We start from the raw sequence: 24,074 nt of genomic DNA, 5'->3' as shown, positions 1-24,074 counted from the left end.
AGAAAGAAGTGACATGCTGCATTTTTAAAAGCAGAGATTTTGTCAAATTTTTGACTCTCAAATCGCTGCATTCAAAAAAGCATCATGCGCACGGATTATGCACAATATTCATAGATTGTGCAGGATGCATGCATTTACTCTGCAGTGCTAGACACAGTGTAAATGCATGAAATTACGCGATGTGCGCACATAGCCTTAAAGTCAATCTGTCAGCAGGTTTTTGCTTCTTCATTTGAGAGTAACGAGATGTAGGCAATGAGACTCCGAATTCAACAATGTAACACAGTTTACTTGGTGCATTAGTTGACACAAATTTTTTAGATTTAGCAATGCCGCAGAGTTAAGATTGTTAACCTGCCAACACTGGGTTCTCTATGTACAAAGTCTATATACAGTGAGCTGCCAATCAGAGGGGAAGGGCTGAGGTTGAAATAGTATACTCCAGGCAATGACAATCCCAGGTGACTAAACCTGCACTATAAGTAAACAACAGCACCGCAGGTTAATATATCACATATCATTGAACTCCATGTGTCAGTCTCTATCTCCTGCTGTCTCTAGATTGCAGAGAAAAAACCTGTTGACAGATTGCATTGCATTTAACAACCTATCAGATAATATCTATATTTTTTTAGAAAAACTTTGGAAATAATAGCAGGAAAAATGATACGCCCTACTTTTGTTTATGTACCAGTTTTGAAAAATATCTCTTGGTGTTAGATGTTGCTGTCAATACCTATATTTTTCATAACAAAAAACGAGAACTAGGAGTAATTGCGCATAAAAGTATATATTTTTTTATCAAATATTAAAAACAGTTAAAGTGATCTGTGATAGTGAACAAACAAAAAAAAAATCTTGCTTGACTGAATGACACAAGGTAAACAATAGAATTATGATTTTCCTGCAGTTTGTGAAGGGTAAACTCAAATATAAATTTGCCAAAAATACCGTAATTGATAAAAATATTGCACTGCCCCTCTACTGATTTTTAAGTTATAGCTATTGTACAAAGTAATATAATTAGCAGCAACCTGACTAGTAAAGAGCATAAAGGAAAGTTCATATAAATGTCCCATCAATCTGCACATGAATATTGCACAAGCCCTCTGCTGGTTTGTTATTTATATAGTATTTGTGCAGGGTAATACAATTAGCAGCAGCTTGACTTAATAAAGTGCATAAAAAAAAAAGTGCAAATTCAACCAGTACATCAGTAAATCCTATAAAGTGCACAGATGAATGAGACATCTACATGTGATTATTAAATGCCTAAGAGTAACCATCCCATCAGTAAGAACTCAATAATTACCCATATTGCTATAGTATCAGGTTATGGTCGTTCAGTCATATCCCCTATGCGCAATTCGCTGTTCCTGCTTCATCAGGAGGCTATTATAATCAGTTTATGTCCCCCTTTATATATGAGCACTCACCCTAATCCTCCAGTGGCTGTGAATCATTGGCACATGTGTTGCGGGCGGGGGCCAGTCCCCCGTCGCGGAGGCTGCCCGGGGAGATCACGCTCAGGTCCAGTACCTTCTCCTTGGTGGCTCGAGTGGGCCGGATCCGGGGCTCGAGCAGCACTCCTCGCCCACAAGTGAAAATGGGGATTGGGTTGGTGATCGGGTGGGTATACGGCCGGGCCCGCTATGGAGATTGTTCATGACGCCACCCACGGGTCGTGGTGATTGTTGGCACCACCGCTGCTGATGATGGTAGGGGCTCCTGGGTGGCGGTGTTGTGGCGCAGGTAGGTGTTGAGCCCTCCGTGGGTAGGGAGTGTGAATCCCAGGGCCCGCTGGGGTGATGACAATGGAGCTGCTGGAGGGGTGCAGGGCAGGGCGGCGTAGCGCGGCGCTGTGCCTGAGGGTACCGGTGTACTCAATATTCAGATTAAAGTCACACAGAGTCCTTACAGTGAACCAAGGCCGGATGCCGGTAGCCTCTGCAGGGGTGTGCTCGGGTCCTGCACACGGATGCACAGCAAGGGCCCTTACAGCCGCTTGGTCCGGTAGTCCAGGGCCCTCCAACCCCGGCTACCCCTTTCTCCCCTGTCAGGGGACCTCTGACCTCACTGACCTCAGCACAGACTGACTAAAACTCTGCTCTAACACTTCCTCAGTGCTTTCCAATCCCTCCCATTTTCCTGAGGAGGGGGTGAGTAGGGCCTGATTGGTTGGTGTGAATCTGTGTGAGGACTGTGTTGGTGCCAAGGAGGAGAATGGCCTGCACTTTGCTGGATTTCTGCAGGCTCTGTGACACCCTGGTTTTGCCAGGGTGCCACACACCCCCTTGGTAAAACACAGCCCATCCTCGGGCTGTCCGGCACCGACATTTATTGTAACTGGACTGAAAAAGGAAAAAAAAACAGGTTTACAAGCATACTAACAATGAGACAAATCTATTAACCGGGAACGGGTCTTTCCGCTCGCCCACCCAAGCAACCTGAACCTTGATGCTGCTCCTAAGAAATGGGCAGCACCCCTCTTCCCCAGTCCAGGAACAGGCCAGGTGGGCCGGATACGGTGTTCCACACCCAGCAGTCTCTCAGGGACCCCACATCCAGGGGACCCCTGGCCCCGGAGGATCACCACCGGTTACAGTAGTGGCGGGCCTCAGCCAGCATTTTCCCGCAGGCCCATCCTCCAATCCGCCTCTCCAGAAACCATGGAATGGAATGTCGTTCCTTTGAAATACGGTAACTTTGCTGCCGATGCAGCCTCTTCCAGTCACTTTCCCCTGTCCACCACAGGGCAGCACGGGTCCCCAATGGCACCTCACTGACGGTGGCACTGTCCATAAAGACCCTGTCTTCCACTACCTGCGATGCGGGTACGGTGAACTGGGCTCCACTTACAGAACTGTCCTCACTCCTTTAACTCCCTGCCGTCCTCCACCAGGGGCTCCGACCCCTGATGGCACCCACTGGGGTTCCGGCCCCAGCGACGTTCAACAAGTCAGGCAGGGTCCGGCTCCTTCCACCCGGCGTACCGGATGGCGCCCCACGGGAACATGGGGGCGGTCAACAAAGAAAGCAGGTATCATAGCAGGAACGGGTCCTTTAAACTCTTTAACTTCAACTTCGGGGGTTAACTGACAGGGCATTGCTACCATTGCGGCCGGGCGGACCGCCGGAGCTGATGTCATCTGAGTTGATTGCCGCTCCCGTTGTGGCCGGGCGGACTGCCGGAGCCGACATCCTTTCTGTGGCAGGCGGGTCACCGCCAGCTGCTACACGGGGAGTCACCACTGGAACTTCGAGGTCCGCTGCTCCTGCGGCCGGAGCGGGGGCCGGCATCAGGCTTGGGAGCAGACACTCTCCATCTGCTCCCCCTTGGTCTTTTCGCAGCACTCCTTCTAGCAACTTTTTAAAGTTTTCCTTTCGCTTCCGATCCTCCGGCGTATTCACTTCCGCCCGTGTTCCCAGGGGGCGGAGCCTCTATTTCGCGCCTTTGCTCTCGAAGAAGATGGTGAAGGCGGGAATTTTTCGCGCCCCAGATGGCGGATCTTCACATTTTTCAGCAGGACGCCGCTGACGGGAACCACAAGGCGCACCTCTACCGGTAAGTAGACTGGTTCTATCCTGTTTGCAGACGCCAAGTTGTCGCGGGCAGGGGCCAGTCCCCCATCGCGGGGGCTGCCCGAGGAGATCACGCTCGGGTCCGGTACCTTCTCCATGGTGGCTCGAGTGGGCCGGACCCGGGGCTCGAGCAGCGCTCCTCGCCCATGAGTGAAAATAGGGATTGGGTGGGTGTGCAGCCGGGGGCCGCTATTGAGATTGTTCGTGACGCCACCCACGGGTCGTGGTGATTGTTGGCACCACCGCTGCTGATGATGGTGGGGGCTCCCGGGTGGCGGTGTTGTGGTGCAGCTAGATGTTGACCCTTCCGTGGGTAGGGGGTGTGAGTCCCGGGGCCCGCTGGGGTGATGACGATGGAGCTGCTGGAGGGGTGCAGGGCAGGGTGACGTAGCGCAGCGCTGTGCCTGAGGGTACCGGTGTACTCACTATTCAGATTAAAGTCACACAGAGTCCTTATTGTGAACCAAGGCCGGATACCGGTAGCCTCTGCAGGGGTGTGCTTGGGTCCCACACACGGATGCACAGCAAGGGCCCTTACAGCCACCTGGTCTGGTAGTCCAGGGCCCCCCAACCCCGGCTACCCCTTTCTCCGGGGAGCTGCAAGCTTCCCCTGTCAGCTTTCCACTGACCTCAGCACAGACTGACTAAAACTCTGCTCTAACACTTCCTCAGTGCGTTCCAATCCCTCCCATTTTCCTGAGTAGGGGGTGAGTAAGGCCTGATTGGTTGGTGTGCATCTGAGTGAGGACTGTGTTGGTGCCAAGGAGGAGAATGGCCTGCACTTTGCTGGATTTCTGCAGGCTCTGTGACACCCTGGTTTTGCCAGGGTGTCACACATGCGCACCGCCGCCCAGCGCCGCTTCTCATCCACTGCTCGTCACTGAAGCAGGCAAATGCACAGTGGACGAATCAGTGAATATTTACTCGAGCTAGAATCAATTAAAAAAAATGTACAAGAAAGTCTGTCTAATGAGGCTCTAATAAGAATGAACAGTGAGATTGATGAGGAATTTCAAAAATGGGAAAAGGAAGTATGTGAGGTCAAAACAAAAATTTCCAGAGGGATATGACTGACCGTTCCCAGAACAATGTTTACAGATGGCAAAAAAGTCAGAGAGGCAGAAGCAAAGATATAAGATCTAGATTGAATTCCATGGCTTTCTCTATGTCTAATGATGATACATCTGTTAGAGACCCTGGAATGGGCAGCAGAATTAATCTAAAGGCCCTGTCACACACAACGAGATTGCTAATGAGATTGTTGCTGAGTCACAGTTTCTGTGACACAGCAACGATCTCGCCAGAGATCTCATTGTGTGTGACACCTACCAGCGATCAGGCCCCTGCTGTGAGATCGCTAGTCATTGCAAATGGCCGGACCATTTTTTTCAAAGGCGATGTCCTGCTGGGCAGGACGCATCGCTGTGTTTGACACCTACCAACGACCTCCTAACACAGTCCCAACGCCCACCGAGGTAGTTATACAGGTCGCTGATCGTTATTGCATCGTTGGTAAGGTCTGACTGTGTGACATCTCACCAGCGACCTCCCAGCGACTTACCAGCGATCCTTATTGGGTCACATTGTTGTCGGGATCGCTGGTAAGTCGTTGTGTGTGACTGGGCCTTTATATCTACTGAAAGAAGGCAGAATAATCAAGTCAAATCAACAGCCTGGAAAGGGCATAAAAATAAAACAAATTCCAATAAACTACAGGTAATTAATCTGTCTGGACACCAACTAACACAGACGCAGAGGGAGTTACTTGAGAGGGGATTGACGTTTGCTCCCACTAATTCTTTTGATCTCTTCACAGTGATTAAAGACATCAATCTTTTCTCGAGAAAATTAATTTTGAAAAAACTCCATCATAAGAAAAATGTTGATGGTGAAAAAGATGTAGAAGACGCCATGGAAGATGTAGAATTGAGAACTTTCAATGAACTTTTGGATCAACAGGATGGAATACCACAAGGTAATTTTCCGAGGCATCTATATCCTATGTCAACTACATTCCTTCCCTTGTCAACGTGCCCGGCAGTGGAGATATTTACTGAATTGGTCATTCATGACCTTCAAGATATCTCCACACAAGGTAAAATGGATAACCATACTAAGGCAGAGCGCAGGGCACTATGTGAACTGCAGTCGTATGATGACATCGTGATTAAACCAGCAGACAAGGGGGGGAATATAGTGTTATGGCCTAAGGATATGTATGAGAGAGAAGCGTATAAACAATTACGTGACAAAACAACTTATACTAAACTACCTTTGGATCCAAAAGTAGCCTTTGCAGCTGAATTGGCTACAATATTATATCATGCCTTTACTCAATGTGTTATCCTCAAAAAAATCTACGATGGTCTGGTAGTGAAATTTCTAAAAACACCTACCATATATTTCACACCAAAGATACATAAGAATGCATCCGAACCACCTGGTAGACCCATAGTTTCGGGGTTGGAGGGCCTCAGCGACCCGATTTGTAAATTTGTGGATTTTTACTTAAGACCTTTAGCTGTGGCCCTCCCATCCTATGTACGGGATACCACTGATGTACTGACCTGAATTGATGGGATACACCTTGAACCAGATATGTACCTGGTAACTGCAGACGTAGAGTCTCTATGTACCTGTATTGACCATGCACAGGAAGTGGAAGAGGTCTGCTTTTTCCTCAGGACAAGTAACTGGGATGGCCAAATTTGAGAGTTAGTTGTAGAGCTGCTGGAGTTCATCTTCACACACAACTTTTTCGTCTTTAAAGAACAGTTCTATTTACAGAAACAAGGTACCACAATGGGGGCGGCCTGTGCACCTGCGTTCGCAAACCTATTCCTAGGTTACTGGAAAGGGGTTTGTGGGGGGTTGGGCGTGCACAGGCTGCGGACCATATCCCCTTGTGGATAAGGTACATAGACGAAATGTTATTCATCTGGCAGGGGAGTGGGGATGACCTTCAGCAGTTCATGAGACGACTAAATATTAATAATTATAATATTAAACTCACATACACATGCAGTCGTAAGGCGGTGGACTTCCTGGACATTAAGATCGACGTGGACACTAACCATCAATTGTTCTAACCATCTGACATGTTCAGAAAGTCCACTGCTGTCAATTCCCTTCTGCATGCAGAATCTAGCTATCTTATCTCTACCATCAAAGCCATCCCAGTGGGACAAATCCTGAGGATGAAGCGGATCTGCTCCACCAGCGACAAATTTGAGAATCAAGCTGATGATCAGAGGAGGGAAATTCCAAGCACGTGGATATAGTAACAGATATATAAAAAATGGCTATAATAGAGCCAAAAAATTCAGGCGTGAATCTCTCCTTCAGCCATCTAATAGGCCAGACAATACACACTGTGGAGTTACATTTATTACCACCTACAATTCGAAATCAGATATTATCAGAAATATTTAAAAAAAAAAAAACACTGGCCTGTTCTACAAACAGAACCCACCATTAAGAAATATCTCTCTTACTACCCCCAGGAGACTTGTAAGAGGAGAAAAAACCTTAAAGACCTACTAGTTAGGAGTTATTATACCCCTAAACCTAGCACGTGGATGTTTATCATGTGAAAATATATGTAGGGCTAAAACTTTCAAATCATCTGGTGCAGTCAGGGAATATGAAATTCGCCAATATGTCACTTGTTCCACTACACAGGTGACATATCATGCGTCATGTGGGTGTGATTTAATTTATATAGGCTTGACTTTTCGACAGCTAAGAATTAGAATCAGGGAACACATCCGTGACATCCTTGCGGCCAAGTCAGTTGCGAATCTGGACGAGCTCAAAACATTACCCCACCACTTTAAACTGAAGCATGAGAGTAATCCTCGGATCTTGAGTGTTAGGGGCATTGGGCACGTCCAGACTGGAATTTGTGGTGGAAATATTAAAAAACTTTTGCTGCAGCGAGAGTGCAAATGGATTACCATGTTGGGAACACAAACTCCCCATGGGTTAAATGAAGCCAATTCATTTGTATGTTTTCTTTATTTCATTTGAGCCCTGTATACTATATGCATAATATTTATGTTCCATACCTTGAGTTTGTTTTTTAATTGTTTTTTATAGTTATGTTTTTAGAGATGCACGTTTTTGTCACGGTTCACATTCTATGATTCCCCATGAGAATGAACATCTCACCCTTTCAAAAGTCGGATCAATACCTACATTCCAGATACTTAGTGCCTTATGGATATACAGTATATTATTGCTTGTTACATTGGAATATCATCTATTGTCTATGAATGCTAAATTTATATTATCGTAGTTTTCGTTTTATAAGACGCACCGGATTATAAGACGCACCCCAAATTTAGAGATAAAAAAAAGTAAAAAGAAATAAAAATGGGGTCCGTCTTATACTCCGGTGTTGTCTTACCAAAGGGGGGCAGCAGTGATGGTGAAGTGGGGTCACAGGAGGCAGAAGTTGTGCTGGTAGCCGCGGCGGGTCCATGGTGGCAGCGGCAGGTCAGTAGCATCAGCCGCGGTGGGTCAGTAGCGTCAGCTGCGGCGGGTCAGTAGCATCATCCGCGGCGGGTCAGTAGCGTCAGCCGCGGGGGGTCCGTGGTGGCAGCGGCGGTCAGTGGCGGCAGCAGCGGCGGTGGGTGAGTGGTGGAGCAGGCCGATGCAGTGAGTGTCCCAGTGAGTATGTGGTCCCGGTTCAAATGATGGCACCTGGAGCGGCGCATGTGCAGATGGAGCTCTCATCCAAGGGCTCCATCTACGCACGTACTGACTCCCGGAGCAACGCATGCGCAGATGGAGCTCTCATCCAAGATCTCCATCTACGCACGCGCTGACCCCCGGCGCCATCATTTGAAACTGGGACTGCGGACACACTGAGACACCTGCAGCACAGCCACCCACATGAAGCACGCACGCACAGAGTAATATTATGTTATCTTATAAGTAAAGCATTCTTCATTTGTTGTGTTCTAGCACCATCTACTGATGAAAACTGTAAGAATCTAAAGTGTGCATTGGGTGTTATCCTATTGGCCAGCTCTTGGTCACATGGCTCAATAGGTGGAGCTTTTCTCCAGCCTCTGTCTAGAAAGAACTGGAATGTTCTGGTTCTGGCTGAGTCTCCTCTGAGGGCAGACATTATGTGGAGCGTCTCTTCACCACAAGACTCCTACTAGGCCGAAGCCTAGAATTTCATCATTTCCTGACTTTTACAGCCAATATACTGAAGGCTTCCTATCCTGAATCCTCACTGGCCAGAAATACATTGTGCATCTCTTCAGACCGTAGGGTATACAGATTATATACAAGACAATACTGCATGCAGATTAGGGAACTTTGAGGGTCTCTCGCCCCACTACAATATTAGAGCTTGCATGCCATTGTCCACGCACCAGCCCTCCGGTCCCCGTAGCGCGCTGGGCAACTGTCTACATTTGCTTAAAAGTACTGCATGTGTCTGAACTAGCAGTGAAATTAACCACAGGACTCTGTGCCTATCTTCTGTTACTGTACTACAAGTCTCAGCATTGCTCATTAACCTTTATCTTGGCAGTGAATACTGCCAAAGACTGTTTCTTGTTATTTGCTGGGGTTAACAGCACCTGCAGCAGCTTTTCTACTCTCCTGCCTTCCAAGTTACTCAAATAAGTGCAAATCCTCATTCACAGCAGTGCTATATTCAAGAGGGGGAGCCTTCCATCTCAGAGACTGTATTGATGCATAATAGTGCATCCCTTAAAGCTACAGTGTTGTAATTATTCTTAAAGAGACAGTACTTGAATCATCACCAAAATGTCTGAACCTCTTCATAATGACCAGGCGAGTCTGTTAACTCTGTATCATCATCATCATCATCATCAGCTAGTGCTCCAGTGGAACGGGCTCATGCCGCCAACCCAGTTCCAGCCCCTGTCATGGCTACTCGCATGCCATTCTTCATTGAAACCTCTAGTCTCCCAAGCTACAGAGGAGATCCTCATACACTTGCTGGGTTCAAAGAAAAGATGATGTATACTCTTTTCTCACTTTCTCCCCATTAGCAGGTACAACTTCTCCTGGGACAGCTTGATGGACCAGCTGCTGAGGAAGTCCGTTCCTGGCCATCTACCGAGAAAACCAATGTAGAACAGATCCTCACCCGCCTGAGAAAACAATTTGAATGCCAATCACCCACCGAGGTTCGTCTCAAATTTTACAACAGACGTCAGGGACCAGGAGAGACTCTTAGGGCGGCTTTGCACACTACGACATCGCAGGTGCGATGTCGGTGGGGTCAAATCGAAAGTGACGCACATCCAGCGTCACTTGCGATGTCGTAGTGTGTAAGTAAATCCTAGATGATACGATTAACGAGCGCAAAAGCATCGTTATCGTATCATCGGTGTATTCTCTGACATTTCCATAATGCCGGTGCAGAGACAGGTACGATGTAGCTCCTCGTTCCTGCAGCAGCACACATCGCTGTGTATGAAGCCGCAGGAGTGAGGAACATCTCCTACCTGCCTCCCGGCTGCAATGAGAAGGAAGGAGGTGGGCGGGATGTTTACATCCTGCTCATCTCCGCCCCTCTGCCGCTATTGGCCGCCTGCCGTGTGGCGTCACTATGACGCCGCACGACACGCCCCGTTAGGAAGGAGGCGGGTTGCCGGCCAGAGCGATGGTCGCAGGGCAGGTGAGTGCATGTGAAGCTGGCGTAGCGATAATGTTCGCTACGCCAGATATCACAAGATATCGTACCTGCGACGGGGGCGGGGACTATCGCACTCGACATCGCAGCATCGGCTTGCGATATGGTAATGTGCAAAGCCCACCTTAAGCCTGCTTTACACGAGACGACCGATTGTGCGATAGCACAATCGATCGTACCCGCCCCCGTTGTTTTTGCGTCACGGGCAAATCGCTGCCCGTGGTGCACAAACTCGTTTAACCCCCGTCACACGTACTTACCTTCTGGATGACCTTGCTATGGGCGACGAACGTCCACTTCCTGGAGTGGGAGGGACGTTCGGCGTCACAGCGATGTCACACGGCAGCCGGCCAATAGAAGCGGAGGGGCGGAGATGAGCGGGATGTAAACATGCCGCCCACCTCCTTCCTTCCACATAGCCGGCGGGAGCCGCGGGAGGCAGGTAATTTGCTCTTCATTGTTCCCGTGGTGTCACACGGAGCAACGTGTGATGCCACGGAAACGATGAATAACCGCCGCCATTTTAATTAAACAATTTTATGAAACCTAGTGACGAGTCCACGACTCACGATTTGTGAGCGATATTGCGTCGCTAGGAGGTGTTACACGAGACGACATCGTGTACGATGCCGGATGTGCGTCACAAAACCCGTGACCCCGACGATGCATCGCACGATCAGTCGTCTCGTGTAAAGCCCGCATTAGGGACTACGCACTAGCCCTTCAGTCTGCCTACAGGGCTTTACAGCAAATAGACACTATAGATCCTGCTGCTGCAGAAAACATAATCACCGACAGATTCATAGAAGGTTTGGACTTCAGGCTAGTACAAAGTCAACTCCGCATGCTAGCAGCACAAAATCCAAACATGACTTTCTTAGACTTTAAAGCTCTAGCCCTGCGAGTAGGGGGTACTGACTCACCTTGTACCAGCTATGCTCTTGCTCCTCGTTCCTCAGACCTTGCTGCTGGAATTTCTACTGTATCTCCTCTTTCACCTGTTTCCCCTATGCAGGCCACAGAGTCTGTGCAAGCCTCTACTTTCATTCATGCACCTCCTACCACGGATGCTCCTGTCCAAGTCCTTGAATCTGTATGCCAAGCCTTAAAGGAGCTAAAAGACCAACCCCCTGCATCATGTGAATCATCTGTAAACCGGACATTGTCCTCAGAGCCACGTTCTAGTAGGCCAAGTCCTGATAGGCCCCCTCCTGGAAAGCCTCCATCTGGTGATTGTGTGTACTGTACTTATTGTGAGCGTCTTGGACACTACAAGTATCAATGTTTTAAGTTAAACGGGCCACCCCTGAGGCCAAGGGCCACCCCTCGGGAGGTGAATCCAATGGCCCAAAGGGACTATCACAATGGATTTCCCGGTTCATCTCCAAATGCCCGTATATAACAATATGGATCGATGGTGTACCTCTAGTAGCTTTAGTGGACACTGGCTCACAAGTCACCACAATTGAGCGACAAGCCTTTGAAAAGAATTGGGACTTTAATCTCCTAAATCCAGTGGGTAAAGCAAAGTTAGACTTAATTGCAAGTAATGGTCAACCTATTTCCCAGCTAGGCTACTGGGAACCCACAATCCAAATTGCTGATCGCAAGTTACCAGGTCAAGGTGTAATTGTTACTGAGGCTGAGGGAAATACAACAGCAGTAGTGTTAGGCATGAATGTCATTCGCCAAGTGCTTACTGAATTGCTCACTGCCTTGCATGCTTCTCTCCCTTCTAGAGATGAGCGAACCGGTCCCGGTTCGGCTCGAGGTCGGTTCGCCGAACGGAGGTCCCGTTCGAGTTCGGCTCGTCGAACGTTCGATGAACCGAACTCGAACTGCATAGGAAACAATGGCAGGCAATCACAAACACATAAAAACACCTAGAAAACACCCTCAAAGGTGTCCAAAAGGTGACAAACAACTCACAACACATGGGAAAGTGACAAGGACATATACTCATGCGAAAACAAAAGAGCTGGACAAGCAAAAAGAGGAGGACACACAGATATATGAGTATATGCAAGGAAACATCGATTCCATTATTGTGCAACTTGAGCCCTGCTCATTTTAGGCTTCCAATCTGGATAAATTGCCTGAGCTCGCCACGTACGCCTTGGGGATCTTGTCGTGTCCTGCAGCCAGTGTTCTCTCGGAACCTGTCTTCAGTGCTGCTGGGGGTCTGCTGGCAGATAAGCACATATGCCTGTCCACTGACAATGTGGACATGGCTCTCAGAGGACTTTTCTTCCCCTGGGTCAGCCAGGGGAGGCGAAAGGCACGCGTATTTTTGAGAGTGCTTCATGCAAAGCATCTTTTTCATTTTGAAAAGGGGGATCAAGTGATGCCAGTCAAGTTGGGTGTGTGTGGCCCAATTAGTGGCAACGAGGGAGACTGTAGTTGGAGTCCCCTCGCTTTTGAAAAACGAACCAAGATGAACAAGTCATGGCTCTCAGAGGACTTTTCTTCCCCTGGGTCATCCAGGGGAGGCGAAAGGCACGCGTATTTTTGAGAGTGCTTCATGCAAAGCATCTGTTTCATTTTGAAAAGGGGGATCAAGTGATGCCAGTCAAGTGGGGTGTGTGTGGCCCAATTAGTGGCAACGAGGGAGACTGTGGTTGGAGTCCCCTTGCTTTTGAAAAAAGAACCAAGATGAACAAGTCATGGCTCTCACAGGACTTTTCTTCCCCTGGGTCAGCCAGGGGACGGGAAAGGCACGCGTATTTTTGAGAGTGCTTCATGCAAAGCATCTTTTTCTTTTTCAAAAGGGGGCTCAACCGATGCCAGTCAAGTGGGGTGTGTGTGGCCCAGTTAGTGGAAACGAGGGAGACTGTGGTTGGAGTCCCCTCGCTGTGTTTCTAAAAGAACCAAGATGAACAAGTCATGGCTCTCAGAGGACTTTTCTTCCCCTGGGTCAGCCAGGGGACGGGAAAGGCACGCGTATTTTTGAGAGTGCTTTATGCAAAGCATCTTTTTCTTTTTCAAAAGGGGGCTCAACCGATGCCAGTCAAGTGGGGTGTGTGTGGCCCAGTTAGTGGAAACGAGGGAGACTGTGGTTGGAGTCCCCGCGCTGTGTTTCTAAAAGAACCAAGATGAACAAGTCATGGCTCTCAGAGGACTTTTCTTCCCCTGGGTCAGCCAGGGGACGGGAAAGGCACGCGTATTTTTGAGAGTGCTTCATGCAAAGCATCTTTTTCTTTTTCAAAAGGGGGCTCAACCGATGCCAGTCAAGTGGGGTGTGTGTGGCCCAGTTAGTGGAAACGAGGGAGACTGTGGTTGGAGTCCCCTCGCTGTGTTTCTAAAAGAACCAAGATGAACAAGTCATGGCTCTCAGAGGACTTTTCTTCCCCTGGGTCAGCCAGGGGACGGGAAAAGCACGCGTATTTTTGAGAGTGCTTCATGCAAAGCATCTTTTTCTTTTTCAAAAGGGGGCTCAACCGATGCCAGTCAAGTGGGGTGTGTGTGGCCCAGTTAGTGGAAACGAGGGAGACTGTGGTTGGAGTCCCCTCGCTGTGTTTCTAAAAGAACCAAGATGAACAAGTCATGGCTCTCAGAGGACTTTTCTTCCCCTGGGTCAGCCAGGGGACGGGAAAGGCACGCGTATTTTTGAGAGTGCTTCATGCAAAGCATCTTTTTCTTTTTCAAAAGGGGGCTCAACCGATGCCAGTCAAGTGGGGTGTGTGTGGCCCAGTTAGTGGAAACGAGGGAGACTGTGGTTGGAGTCCCCTCGCTGTGTTTCTAAAAGAACCAAGATGAACAAGTCATGGCTCTCAGAGGACTTTTCTTCCCCTGGGTCAGCCAGGGGACGGGAAAGGCACGCGTATTTTTGAGAGTGCTTCATGCAAAGCATCTTTTTCAAAAGGGGGCTCAACCGATGCCAGTCAAGTGGGGTGTGTGTGGCCCAGTTAGTGGAAACGAGGGAGACTGTGGTTGGAGTCCCCGCGCTGTGTTTTACATGCTTTTAGAAGGGCATGACATGGCTTAGAGGTTGACTTTCAGCATCTGGAAACTGTTGGCTACCAAAATGCTGCCTTTCCAACCTTTTTAACCGAGGATTTTCGAGACCTTATGCCCATCGCAGTGCCCCAAGAGCCGATGCCCAGGCGCCACTCCTTCTCCAACAAAGGCGTGCACGCGCTACACCAGCATGTCGCACTAAACATCACTGATTCCTTGAGAAACTCTGTGTGACAGGGTGCTTTTCACCACAGATAATTGGCCCAGTAAGCATGGACAGGGGCGTTACATGTCGCTGACTGGGCAATGGGTTACTGTGGGGAGAGATGGAGAAGGGTCTGCTGTACAAGTCTTGCCGTCCCCACGAGTTGTTTCAATCCTTCTTCTGTATGTAGAAGTTAATACACTGCTTCTGCCTCTTCAACCTCGTGTGGGTCCTCCACCTTGGCGCAAACCCTGTGTGGTCAGGCCACCCTTCCTTGTAACTGCGCACAAGGACTACCACACACCTCCTTACTATGCTGGCAGCAGAGCTCAATGCCATCAGGCGGTCAAAGTTTTACTTTGAAATGTATGGGAAATGTGAGTCACACCGCTGAGAAGTTGTGGACGGTTAGCTCTGGAGACCGAGTTTCATCAATGGTTGTCTCCACTCAACCAGCAGCCAGGGAAGGCCGGGTGCGACAATGATGCAAACATGGGTGCGGCTCTTCGCTGTGACAATGTGACACACGTGCCTTGTGTGGTTCACGTGTTGAACCTGGTTGTCCAGCAATTTTTAAAGCGCTATCCTGGCCCACATGGCCTTCTGCAGAGAGCACGGTGTAACGCCTTCCTTGATCCACACACTCAGATGGGCTGTAAATGATAGGCTAGAGGGAAGCCACTCACCAAGCAGGACCCCTAGAACCCTGAAACCCTTTAACCCCTATACAGGGATTAGGAATTGCACAGGGCCCAAGGTGATTAATACCTGTGGAAGGCTGCAGTTCCAGAGAATAGTAGTCAGGCAGGGTCAAAACATTAATTGAGGAACAGGAACAGAATGGGACGTCCAGGACTTAATCAGAAAACAAGCAGAGGTGAAATGCGGATCGGCCAACAAGGTACTTAAACAGCAAGCAGGAAAAGTAGTAAGGTAACAAGCACACAAAATCATAAAACTGAACTGGGGGTAAAAGCAGAGCTATGTCTGGCAGTGGTCTGCAGACAGGATGGGCATAAAAAAGGGTGTGGTGTCTTCCCATTGGTTGTAGCTGAATGATGGTATTTCATCTGTGAGATACCCACCAGCTACATTCAGCCAGAGATTCTGCATCTGTCAAGGTAATGCAGCCCAGTGGGTGAGCATAACCTGCGTCCACCTGCGCCGCTGGCATCGACTCCTCTCCCATCATCAGCACTATTCATGAAAGGAACACGTTGTCACCTGGCGACCGGAGTACAAATTGACGGAGCGGACTCCGTTGGTGACTTAACAGCCGTGTGCGGCAATGATGCAAACCTGGCTGCGGGCCATCGTCAGGGCAATGTGACACACGTGCCTTGTATGGCTCACGTGTTGAACCTAATTCTCCAGCAATTTTTAAAACACCATCACGGCCTACATGGCCTTGTGCAGCGTGCATGCTTGCTATGTGCTCACTTCCATCGTGCGCACACAGCAGCTCAACAACTTTCGTCGCTACAGAAGTCTTTAGGTCTGGTGGTTAAACGCCTGAAATGCGATGTGCCCACACGCAGGAATTTGAATCTGCACATGTTGCAGCATTTGTGGCAGCACCGCCGAACCCTGCTGCAATACGTTATGACATATAGCCTGGGATAACTTGATCCAGAGGTGGTGCAGATCACGCTGCTGGAGTGGTGTCAGATCAAGGACCTATGCACCCTGCTACACAGTTTACAAATGTCTACGAAGATGTTTAGCACTGGCAATGTCATTCTCAGCGTGACAATTCTGGTCATCTACATGATGGAGCACACTGTAATTATTATTCGGAGTCAGGTGTTGGGACAAGAGGAAGGGGAGGAAGTACAGGAGGAGTCATATGCGGAAGGGATAACAAGATCTACGAGGTCCAGATGGTCAGCGGCACCTATGCGGCAGTCATGGTGAGGGAGAGGGATTAACAAGGGCGCACAGTATCAGCAAAAAGTGTTGAGGAAGGTGCAGGAGCCCATGAAGAAATGGAGGACGAACTGGCGATGGGCATGGAAGACTCAGCAGATGAGTGAGAGCTTGCTCACATTTCGGTTGTGCGAGGTTGTGGGGAGAGGGCAGAGGAAGGAGGCACGATTCTCACCTCTCTGCCACCAACACACCAAGGACTTGGTCCTCCTGGATACACAACACACATGAGCGCCTCCTTGCTGCACTACCTACAACATGACCCTCGGATTGTACGAATTCAAAGTAATCCAGAATACTGGGTTGCCACACTGTTAGATCCCCGGTACAAGACAAAATTTGGCAAAATAATTCCTGCCATAGAAATGGACGCACGTATACAGGCGTATCTGCAGAATGTGGTACGCAATCTTAGATCTACTTTTCCACTAAACACCAGTGCTGCACAGAGTGAATCTCAACGCTTTGTCATGGATAGGAGGAAATGGTCTTTTACTTGTCCACATCTGAGGGACCGAGGGCTGGCTGCTGTACTGAGATGGCGTTGAGTACGGTGTCCCTGCAGAGTTGCACTTTTGGTCATATACCAAAATGAGTTGAAAAAGGACAGATGCTGGTGGAAAGGGGAACAGGTGTGTTGGAAAGGGGAAGAAAGTTTTGGTCCGTGGATTTGGTGGTTAAGCAACAGTAACATTTGCTGAAGAAACACCATCTGTTACAGTGGGACTGGCAGATTTGGATAAAGTGGTATATACTATGTTACCGCTATATAACGAAAATTAATAAGAAAAGAAAGAGAAAGGTATATATCCCCATCAGCAGTCAGTGTCCACCGTGCTCCCAGTTGGAAAAGGAGAGGTTGGCAACTGGAAGGTTTGGTGGAGGATACAGAGCTGTGTGGCTATGAAACTAATAGTAGCCTGAACCGAGTTAGACGCCATTCGGATCTGGAGACTGGGAGCCCTGTTAGCGTCACAGGGTCCACATGCCCACCCAGCCCAGGAACTCCCTGTTAACAACACAGGGGCCATTGAGTACGCTGACCGTGTGCGTAGGGGCACACCTGTGGACAGCAGGCGCATCAGCAGCAGCAGGCCTGTTAATGCCACTGGGCTGCACAAGCAGGACTGGTAGGACAGGAGCTGGTCTTAACCGTTCTGCGTTACCAACTGTGGTGGTGGCCTGCATCGACACCCTATCCTTGCCTACCTCTGGCCTAAAGCCGCAATGGGTTCAACACATGGAGGTGTGCTATTTCGGAGCATAATAGAAGACTGCGCACCTCCTTGTTGGCTCCAGCCCCTTTTATAACCTGGGTCCGCCCCAAACCAGGGTGAACCACAATGCACCTCCTGGAGACAAAAGTAGAGTGACACGTCATGAGTGGCATAACTAGCGTCCTATTTGGAACCGCAACTTCAATGATGACCTCATGGCTGCCATGACCCAAACACCTCACCAGTCATCGTCTGACCATCAATAATGCGGTGACAAGTCATAGGGGTGGGCCTCTGCAAGCCATTTGGGAGTACACCTGATGCCCTGTGGTCTATATGGGACCCCCACATCAGGGGCAGGGCCAAAGAGTTCATTACCGGACCTAGTCTCTGATGCAGTAAGTGCCTGAGCATGCTCAGTAGCATGAAATACAGTCTCTGAAAAAAGACTATCAGCTTTAGCATGGTGTCTAGGCACAAAACAGGACTTAGACCCGGCACGGAATGCAAGCACCTGTGCAAAGAGGCTTTTCACACTTAGTGTGGGAGCATGCGCTGTATCCCGAAATGAAGACTTAGCGTCAGGAATAGCACAGTCAGGCTGAGCATACTCACTAGGCGAAACACTGTAATTAGGCTGCAGTTGGGGTAAATCGGCACACGCATGCGCACTAGCTGCCTCTCCACACTTAGACGTGGAGGGGAAATTGCTCTTGGAGATGCTGTCTATGAACAGAAGGAAAAGCTAAAGGAAGCCTGACTTTCTATCCCTCCGAATTATCAAATGCAGCAATGAATTCCCTGAGTTTGCTATAACATTAGCGTAGCAAAATGTGCATGAGGGTGTCATGTAGAGGTGCTATAAATAGCTTGGCACCAGTGGGGCACTAATGGAATACAACAGCCAGTTCTATGATGCCACTAAATGGCAGTATTTTTTGCTATCATTATAGCTTATTAAGAAAAGAGCAGGAGGGTGTCATGCAGAGGTGCTGCACATAGATTTGCACCAGTGGGGCACTAATGGAGTACAACAGCCACTTCTTGTATGCCACTAGGTACACTGAGTGTTTGCTAGTATAATGGCTTAGTTAAAAAGAGTTTGAGTGTGCAATGCAGGCAGAGGTGCTGCAAATATCTTTACAATAGTGTGAATAGACAAAAGTACAATAGCCACGTTTAGGATGCCACTAGGTACACTGACTGTTTGCTAGTATAATGGCTTAGTTAAAAAAAGTTTGAGTGTGCAATGCAGGCAGAGGTGCTGCAAATATCTTTACAATAGTGTGAATAGACAAAAGTACAATAGCCACGTTTAGGATGCCACTAGGTACACTGACTGTTTGCTAGTATAATGGCTTAGTTAAAAAAAGTTTGAGTGTGCAATGCAGGCAGAGGTGCTGCAAATATCTTTACAATAGTGTGAATAGACAAAAGTACAATAGCCACGTTTAGGATGCCACTAGGTACACTGACTGTTTGCTAGTATAATGGCTTAGTTAAAAAAAGTTTGAGTGTGCAATGCAGGCAGAGGTGTTACAAATATCTTTACAATAGTGTGAATAGACAAAAGTACAATAGCCACGTTTAGGATGCCACTAGGTACACTGACTGTTTGCTAGTATAATGGCTTAGTTAAAAAAAGTTTGAGTGTGCAATGCAGGCAGAGGTGCTGCAAATATCTTTACAATAGTGTGAATAGACAAAAGTACAATAGCCACGTTTAGGATGCCACTAGGTACACTGACTGTTTGCTAGTATAATGGCTTAGTTAAAAAAAGTTTGAGTGTGCAATGCAGGCAGAGGTGCTGCAAATATCTTTACAATAGTGTGAATAGACAAAAGTACAATAGCCACGTTTAGGATGCCACTAGGTACACTGACTGTTTGCTAGTATAATGGCTTAGTTAAAAAGAGTTTGAGTGTGCAATGCAGGCAGAGGTGCTGCAAATATCTTTACACTAGTGTGACTACACAAAAGTACAATAGCCACGTTTAGGATGCCACTAGGTACACTGACTGTTTGCTAGTATAATGGCTTAGTTAAAAAGAGTTTGAGTGTGCAATGCAGGCAGAGGTGCTGCAAATATCTTTACACTAGTGTGACTACACAAAAGTACAATAGCCACGTTTAGGATGCCACTAGGTACACTGACTGTTTGCTAGTATAATGGCTTAGTTAAAAAGAGTTTGAGTGTGCAATGCAGGCAGAGGTGCTGCAAATATCTTTACACTAGTGTGACTACACAAAAGTACAATAGTCACGTTTAGGATGCCACTAGGTACACTGACTGTTTGCTAGTATAATGGCATAGTTAAAAAGAGTTTGAGTGTGCAATGCAGGCAGAGGTGCTGCAAATATCTTTGCAATAGTGTGAATAGACAAAAGTACAATAGCCACGTTTAGGATGCCACTAGGTACACTGACTGTTTGCTAGTATAATGGCTTAGTTAAAAAAAGTTTGAGTGTGCAATGCAGGCAGAGGTGCTGCAAATATCTTTACAATAGTGTGAATAGACAAAAGTACAATAGCCACGTTTAGGATGCCACTAGGTACACTGACTGTTTGCTAGTATAATGGCTTAGTTAAAAAGAGTTTGAGTGTGCAATGCAGGCAGAGGTGCTGCAAATATCTTTACACTAGTGTGACTACACAAAAGTACAATAGCCACGTTTAGGATGCCACTAGGTACACTGACTGTTTGCTAGTATAATGGCTTAGTTAAAAAGAGTTTGAGTGTGCAATGCAGGCAGAGGTGCTGCAAATATCTTTGCAATAGTGTGAATAGACAAAAGTACAATAGCCACGTTTAGGATGCCACTAGGTACGCTGACTGTTTACTAATATAATGGCTTAGTTAAAAAACGTTTGAGTGTGCAATGCAGGCAGAGGTGCTGCAAATATCTTTACAATAGTGTGAATAGACAAAAGTACAATAGCCACGTTTAGGATGCCACTAGGTACACTGACTGTTTGCTAGTATAATGGCTTAGTTAAAAAAAGTTTGAGTGTGCAATGCAGGCAGAGGTGCTGCAAATATCTTTACAATAGTGTGAATAGACAAAAGTACAATAGCCACGTTTAGGATGCCACTAGGTACACTGACTGTTTGCTAGTATAATGGCTTAGTTAAAAAGAGTTTGAGTGTGCAATGCAGGCAGAGGTGCTGCAAATATCTTTACACCAATGTGACTACACAAAAGTACAATAGCCACGTTTAGGATGCCACTAGGTACACTGACTGTTTGCTAGTATAATGGCTTAGTTAAAAAGAGTTTGAGTGTGCAATGCAGGCAGAGGTGCTGCAAATATCTTTGCAATAGTGTGAATAGACAAAAGTACAATAGCCACGTTTAGGATGCCACTAGGTACACTGACTGTTTGCTAGTATAATGGCTTAGTTAAAAAAAGTTTGAGTGTGCAATGCAGGCAGAGGTGCTGCAAATATCTTTATAATAGTGTGAATAGACAAAAGTACAATAGCCACGTTTAGGATGCCACTAGGTACACTGACTGTTTGCTAGTATAATGGCTTAGTTAAAAAAAGTTTGAGTGTGCAATGCAGGCAGAGGTGCTGCAAATATCTTTACAATAGTGTGAATAGACAAAAGTACAATAGCCACGTTTAGGATGCCACTAGGTACACTGACTGTTTGCTAGTATAATGGCTTAGTTAAAAAGAGTTTGAGTGTGCAATGCAGGCAGAGGTGCTGCAAATATCTTTACACTAGTGTGACTACACAAAAGTACAATAGCCACATTTAGGATGCCACTAGGTACACTGACTGTTTGCTAGTATAATGGCTTAGTTAAAAAAAGTTTGAGTGTGCAATGCAGGCAGAGGTGTTACAAATATCTTTACAATAGTGTGAATAGACAAAAGTACAATAGCCACGTTTAGGATGCCACTAGGTACACTGACTGTTTGCTAGTATAATGGCTTAGTTAAAAAAAGTTTGAGTGTGCAATGCAGGCAGAGGTGCTGCAAATATCTTTACAATAGTGTGAATAGACAAAAGTACAATAGCCACGTTTAGGATGCCACTAGGTACACTGACTGTTTGCTAGTATAATGGCTTAGTTAAAAAAAGTTTGAGTGTGCAATGCAGGCAGAGGTGCTGCAAATATCTTTACAATAGTGTGAATAGACAAAAGTACAATAGCCACGTTTAGGATGCCACTAGGTACACTGACTGTTTGCTAGTATAATGGCTTAGTTAAAAAGAGTTTGAGTGTGCAATGCAGGCAGAGGTGCTGCAAATATCTTTACACTAGTGTGACTACACAAAAGTACAATAGCCACGTTTAGGATGCCACTAGGTACACTGACTGTTTGCTAGTATAATGGCTTAGTTAAAAAGAGTTTGAGTGTGCAATGCAGGCAGAGGTGCTGCAAATATCTTTACACTAGTGTGACTACACAAAAGTACAATAGCCACGTTTAGGATGCCACTAGGTACACTGACTGTTTGCTAGTATAATGGCTTAGTTAAAAAGAGTTTGAGTGTGCAATGCAGGCAGAGGTGCTGCAAATATCTTTACACTAGTGTGACTACACAAAAGTACAATAGTCACGTTTAGGATGCCACTAGGTACACTGACTGTTTGCTAGTATAATGGCATAGTTAAAAAGAGTTTGAGTGTGCAATGCAGGCAGAGGTGCTGCAAATATCTTTGCAATAGTGTGAATAGACAAAAGTACAATAGCCACGTTTAGGATGCCACTAGGTACACTGACTGTTTGCTAGTATAATGGCTTAGTTAAAAAAAGTTTGAGTGTGCAATGCAGGCAGAGGTGCTGCAAATATCTTTACAATAGTGTGAATAGACAAAAGTACAATAGCCACGTTTAGGATGCCACTAGGTACACTGACTGTTTGCTAGTATAATGGCTTAGTTAAAAAGAGTTTGAGTGTGCAATGCAGGCAGAGGTGCTGCAAATATCTTTACACTAGTGTGACTACACAAAAGTACAATAGCCACGTTTAGGATGCCACTAGGTACACTGACTGTTTGCTAGTATAATGGCTTAGTTAAAAAAAGTTTGAGTGTGCAATGCAGGCAGAGGTGCTGCAAATATCTTTACAATAGTGTGAATAGACAAAAGTACAATAGCCACGTTTAGGATGCCACTAGGTACACTGACTGTTTGCTAGTATAATGGCTTAGTTAAAAAAAGTTTGAGTGTGCAATGCAGGCAGAGGTGCTGCAAATATCTTTACAATAGTGTGAATAGACAAAAGTACAATAGCCACGTTTAGGATGCCACTAGGTACACTGACTGTTTGCTAGTATAATGGCTTAGTTAAAAAGAGTTTGAGTGTGCAATGCAGGCAGAGGTGCTGCAAATATCTTTACACTAGTGTGACTACACAAAAGTACAATAGCCACGTTTAGGATGCCACTAGGTACACTGACTGTTTGCTAGTATAATGGCTTAGTTAAAAAGAGTTTGAGTGTGCAATGCAGGCAGAGGTGCTGCAAATATCTTTACACTAGTGTGACTACACAAAAGTACAATAGCCACGTTTAGGATGCCACTAGGTACACTGACTGTTTGCTAGTATAATGGCTTAGTTAAAAAGAGTTTGAGTGTGCAATGCAGGCAGAGGTGCTGCAAATATCTTTACACTAGTGTGACTACACAAAAGTACAATAGTCACGTTTAGGATGCCACTAGGTACACTGACTGTTTGCTAGTATAATGGCATAGTTAAAAAGAGTTTGAGTGTGCAATGCAGGCAGAGGTGCTGCAAATATCTTTGCAATAGTGTGAATAGACAAAAGTACAATAGCCACGTTTAGGATGCCACTAGGTACACTGACTGTTTGCTAGTATAATGGCTTAGTTAAAAAAAGTTTGAGTGTGCAATGCAGGCAGAGGTGCTGCAAATATCTTTACAATAGTGTGAATAGACAAAAGTACAATAGCCACGTTTAGGATGCCACTAGGTACACTGACTGTTTGCTAGTATAATGGCTTAGTTAAAAAGAGTTTGAGTGTGCAATGCAGGCAGAGGTGCTGCAAATATCTTTACACTAGTGTGACTACACAAAAGTACAATAGCCACGTTTAGGATGCCACTAGGTACACTGACTGTTTGCTAGTATAATGGCTTAGTTAAAAAGAGTTTGAGTGTGCAATGCAGGCAGAGGTGCTGCAAATATCTTTGCAATAGTGTGAATAGACAAAAGTACAATAGCCACGTTTAGGATGCCACTAGGTACGCTGACTGTTTACTAATATAATGGCTTAGTTAAAAAACGTTTGAGTGTGCAATGCAGGCAGAGGTGCTGCAAATATCTTTACAATAGTGTGAATAGACAAAAGTACAATAGCCACGTTTAGGATGCCACTAGGTACACTGACTGTTTGCTAGTATAATGGCTTAGTTAAAAAAAGTTTGAGTGTGCAATGCAGGCAGAGGTGCTGCAAATATCTTTACAATAGTGTGAATAGACAAAAGTACAATAGCCACGTTTAGGATGCCACTAGGTACACT

Source organism: Anomaloglossus baeobatrachus, chromosome 6 (genome assembly GCF_048569485.1).
Source record: "Anomaloglossus baeobatrachus isolate aAnoBae1 chromosome 6, aAnoBae1.hap1, whole genome shotgun sequence".
NCBI classification, from domain to species: domain Eukaryota; kingdom Metazoa; phylum Chordata; class Amphibia; order Anura; family Aromobatidae; genus Anomaloglossus; species Anomaloglossus baeobatrachus.
Note: the sequence above shows the minus strand (reverse complement) of the source record.